Raw genomic sequence first — 5232 nt, 5'->3', positions numbered from 1 at the left:
GGAGGCTCAGGGCTGGGGTAGGGTGTTGGGGTGTTGGGGGGGTGCAGACTCTGGGAGGGAATCATAGAGTCATAGAATATCAGGGTTGGAAGAGACCTCAGGAGGTCATCTAGTGCAACCCCCTGCTCAAAGCAGGACCAATCCCCAAGCTTGGGTGCAGGAGGGGGCTCAGAGCTGGGTCAGGGGGTTGGGGTGCAGGAGGGGTTTTGGAGTGCGGGCTCCGGGTGGTGTTTACCTCAGCCGGTTCCAGGGAAAAGGCGACATGTCCCTTGGCTCCTAGGCGGAGGCACAGTCAGGCAGCTCTGCACGCTGTCTCCACCCAGGCAATGGGAGATGCGGAGCCAGCGCTCGGGGTGGGGGCTGTGCATGGGGCTGCGGCCGTCCCTCCATCTAGGAGCCAAGGGACATGTCGCTGCTTGCGGGGAGATGCGCGGAGCCAGGTAGGGAGCCTGCCAGCCCCACGCCAACCAGACTTTTGACAGCCCAGGCAGCAGTGCTGACCGGAGCCGCCAGGGTCCCTTTTCGAGCGGGTGTTCTGGTCGAAAACCTGGGAACCCTAGCCAGGATGCTTGCAGCCAGCACGATTCCTCTACTATTAAAGGTGCAGTGCCCAGAAAAGAGAAGGCCGACATCTCAGTCACATGGCTACACGCAGCCTAGTGCGCAATGAGGAAAGTTGGCCGCACACACTTGGAAATCAGCAGCAGCTTTATTATGCAACAAACAACTCGATGCCATGTTAACTCTGGCCCGTACTTCTGTGACGCTTGGAAAGGCTCCTATGAGAGGGGGGAAAAAAACACAATAAAAGCAATGATCTTCAGCTATATATTGATCTTCCAAACTCTGTTTCTAGCCATCCAGCTTGCATCTAAACACTCGACACTCATATTAAAACGACCATTGTTTCCACCTGAAAGGACCACGTTTCCTGCCCCTCTAGAGTTATAGGGGTGTACCCAGGCCCGGCACAACCCTTTAGGCAACCTAGGCGGTTGCCTTGGGCGCTAACATTTGGGGGGCAGCGACCGCGGCGGCCGGATCTTCGGCTGCCCCTGTTGTCGTCCATATTTTGGGGGCGGGACCTTCTGCCGCCTGTCGGGGGCGGCATTTCGGGGGCGGGACCTTCCGCCACCTAGGGCGGCAAAAACGCTGGCGGCGCTCTTGGGTGTATCTAGAGCTGTAGTGCACGGCCCGTGTCTGTGCTTACCTCACTAATCCTGGAACAGCTCCTCGGGAAACAGCACCTCAGCCCTTCTGGCCTGGAATAGGAAGAGGAAGGATTAAGGATTAATCATTCAAACACATAACAGCCCATGTCACCGTGGGGCTGAAGGGCTCCTGCTACTCAGACTGCATCAATGGGCACAGAGACTGGACATAATCTGATTCGCTGCAAAGGGACCTAAGAGGAGAAAAATGTAGGGGAGGCAGAGCATCAACGCCATCCTGTGGTGAGTGGCTTACATGACTAGTTTCTGCCTTACTTTTTTGGAAGATGACAGGGCCTCTGCGTCCCCATTGCCATCTCCTTGACCCACACCCTGGGACCTCTGCTTCCTCACTGCACTTACCTAAGGATATTACTTACGTTCACGTACCAAGTCCAGGCCTTCTGATCTGGGTCTTTCTGCCGGCGTGCTGGACAGTGCGCCCTAGGGAATCAACACAACGGCTCTCCTGTCAATGCTTACATTCTCCAGGGCGAACTTTCAGAGTTTCAGCCTCTCAACAAAGAGAGCAGTTTTCAAGACGTCTCACGGGAAATCAAACGCAGTCACAATCTGGGAAATTACCGAGGGACTGATGGCCGAATGCTGCTGTTCCAGAGGGATTTCCTCAGAAGTATCTGGATGATTATGGTTTCAACACAATCCCTGCCTTTTACATAAACCCCAGGCCACCCCACTTACAGGTCAAGAAATGAGGATGCAAGGTGCCCCAGACATACATACGGGGCACTGCCAGTTGTGAGAATATGGGACTGAGCAACGCTCTGCAATCTCAGTTCAACAAGTCAACAAAACTTACCTCAGCAAAGAAGGCAACTGAGGTGAGCGTGTGCTTCTTCCTGCCCCACTTGGGCCTTGGGCCTGAAATCCTTCCCTCTCTCATGTGGGGCTCTGCAACATAAATACCCATGAGTAACAGGGACAGCAAGCTCTACAGAGCAAATCCGTACGGCAGATGGTAGAAAGAATAGCTTATACTATCTATCTATCATTACATGTTAATTCACTTACAGCATCTAGGCCTCCCCATTGTAGCTGGATGGCTCACAGTCAGAAGCTGGGATGTATCTGTTGAGGGGTTGGATTGTAGGATGAGAGTCCATGCATAGGCTCAGGCCAATGTCTTCCTATGTCACTGTCCAAAGTCTGGCACTAACATTCATATTCAGGCATCTAGACGAGTGGATTGATTTTCAGAGGAGCTGAACAGTCACGGCTTCGGCAGATTCGAGTGAGAAGTTCTTGGTATTCAGCATTTGAGAAAGGTCAGGCCATTTATTTAGGTGCCTGAGTGTGGCATTGCAGCCGCTGCCATGGGTCGTTTACAATGAATACGGAATCAACATCATCTCGGCACGACAACCAAGTTCAGGATCTAATCGAGCTGTATCCTCTCTGTACTGCTGTACGGTTGCGAAACATTGGGACTGCGCCACTCAGAGTGGGCAAAGCTGGAGGCTTTCCACATAAAATGCCAACGTTGTATATTGGGCATAGAGTGGAATGACTTCATTTGTAAAGCAGATGTTTATGGTCGCTCCGGTCTACAGACTACTGGGGCCATTGTCCGCAGATGGCGTCTTATGCTTTTCAGACATGTCGCAAGTATGCCACAAGACCAGGCCTGCACAACATATGGCCCGCGGGCCGCATGCAGCGCGTGGGGGCTCACTGTGCGGCCCGCGGGGGGATTCTAAACCCCACGCACACAAAGTCCCGAGGCTGGTGTGGCGGTGCTTCCTGGGGCAGCTCCTGGTGGCATGCCTGCCCGCCGACAGGAGCCAGCAATGCGGGACACGGGCATGGAGCCCTTGCGCGCTGGCGGGCCCCCCCCCGCACCTCCCTCGCGCGCTGCCGGCCCCACCCTCCGCCCCACCCTCGCGCGCCGCCGCGCCTCCACCTGCACCCTCCCCGGCCCCAAGCGGGACACGGAGCCCGCACACGTTGCTGCCCCTCCTCACTGCCCCAAGCGGGACACGGGCACGGAGCGCTCGCCCCCCCCCCGAGCGGGACACAGGGCTCAGCCACCGCCCCCGTCCTGAGCCCTTTTTGGCCCCCCCCCCGGGACTCCTGCCCCATCCAACCCCCCGCGTTCCTTGATGCCCACCCCAGGACCCCTACCCCATCCACCCCCTTCCCTGTCCCCTGACTTCCCTCCACCGCCCCATCCAACTCCTCTCCTGATTCCCCATCCAAACACCCCTTCTCCCTGTCCCCTGACCACCCTTGGAACCCCTGCCCTTGACTGCCTCCCACCACCCCATCCAACCCTTGCTCCTTCCTGATTGCCCCCCGGGACCCTTGCCCCCATTCAATCCCCCTGTTCCCTGCCATCTGACCGCCCCGACGCCTATCCACCCCTCCACCACCCCCCTGAACTCACCTGCCCTCTATCCAATACCCCCGCCCTGCTCCCTTACCGCGCTGCCTGGAGGTGGCTGGCGGTGCTACAGCCGCGCCGCTTTGCTGGAGCTGGGCCACGCTGCCACCACGCAGAGCCTGGAGCACCGCGTCAGTCTGAGTTTGCAGCCCCCCCGTTTCCCACGAATCAGCTGTTCGCGCAGGAAGCCTGGGAGGGCTGAGAATCAAGCGGTGGCTTCGCGCTCAGGCCCAGGGAGGCGGAGTGGAGGTGAGCTGGGGTGAGAGCGGTTCCCCTGGGCGCCCCTCCCCCCGGGTTACCTGCTGTGGTGTGGACGGCTCCCCCCACCCCAGCTCACCTCCGCTCCATCTCCGCCTCCCTGGGCTTGAGCGCGAAGCCGCCGCTTGCTTCTCTGCTCTCCCAAGCTTCCCGCGCGAACAGCTGATTCGCGGGAAGCGGGGGGGGGAGAAGCGGGGCGGAGTGTTCAGAGACAGAGGCGGAGCGGAGGTGAGCTGGGGCCGGGGAGCGGGGCGGAGAGCTGGAGCACCCATGGGGTCAGTTCCTAAGGCGCCACTTTTGGATAATGTGCTCAGGGGGAGCAGCCGCTCCCTCTGCTCCCCCCCAGCTACGGTCCTGATCACTTCAACTTACCGGTTGTTAAATTTAGAAGCCCTTTTAGAACCGGTCCCGCGCAGGACAACTGGTTCTAAAAGGGCTTCTAAATTTAACAACCGGTTCCCGCGAACTGGCTCCCGCTCACCACTGGAGACTCCCCTTGCCGCTCTCACCCTAGGAGCCAGAGACCTCCCAGCAGGGCTGGTGAGTGCGGCCAGGGAAGGGGGAAGGGTGTGGTGGAGTGAGTGTCTGGGAGGTGTGCGGGGGGTGCTGGGCTGTGAGGGTGTGGAGGGCGCTGGGCAGTGGGGGAGGTTTGTGTGTTTTGGGGTGCTAGGCAGTGGGGGCCTGTTGGGGGGTGCTGGGCAGTGAGGGAGATCTCATAGACTCATACACTCTAAGGTCAGAAGGGACCATTATGATCATCTAGTCTGACCTCCCGCATGATGTGGGCCACAAAACCTGGCCCACCCACTCCTGGAAGAATTCTCTCCCTTGACTTAGCTGTTGAATTCCCCAAATCATTATTTAAAGACTTCAAGTTGCTGAGAATCCTCCAGCAACCGACCCCTGCCCCATGCTGCGGAGGAAGGCGAAAAACTTCCAGGGCCTCTGCCAATCTACCCTGGAGGAAAATTCCTTCCTGACCCCAAATATGGCGATTAGCTGAACCCCGAGCATGCGGGCAAGATTCTCTAGCCAGTCCTCCTGGAAAAGTTCTCTGTAGTAACTTTTAATATCCCATCATTGACCATTGTTATTGACCTATTGACTAAAATCACTGTATCCCATCAAACCATCCCCTCCATAAACTTATCAAGCTTAATCTTAAAGCCAGAGAGGTCTTTCGCCCCAATGTTTCCCTTGGAAGGCTGTTCCAAAACTTCACCCCTCTGATGGTTAGAAACCGTCGTCTAATTTCAAGCCTAAACTTCCCGACGGCCAGTTTATATCCATTCGTTCTAGTGTCCACATTAGTACTGAGCTGAAATAATTCCTCTCCCTCCCTGGTATTTATCCCTCTGATAT

General features: G+C 57.0%; 1 long non-coding RNA gene across 1 annotated transcript; it reads right to left on the bottom strand.

Moving 5' to 3' along the window:
• Positions 1 to 690: 690 nt before the first annotated feature.
• On the bottom strand, positions 691 to 3047 carry LOC128845500 (uncharacterized). Its single transcript, XR_008446660.1, has 5 exons — positions 2244 to 3047; positions 2032 to 2123; positions 1592 to 1655; positions 1211 to 1262; positions 691 to 779 (listed from the first exon to the last, which is right to left on the bottom strand). It is a non-coding gene; the product is annotated as an uncharacterized LOC128845500 (long non-coding RNA).
• Positions 3048 to 5232: the final 2185 nt, after the last annotated feature.

This window comes from Malaclemys terrapin, chromosome 11 (assembly GCF_027887155.1).
Source record: "Malaclemys terrapin pileata isolate rMalTer1 chromosome 11, rMalTer1.hap1, whole genome shotgun sequence".
Taxonomy (NCBI): Eukaryota; Metazoa; Chordata; order Testudines; family Emydidae; genus Malaclemys; species Malaclemys terrapin.
This window is presented reverse-complemented; position numbering and strand designations above follow the sequence as displayed.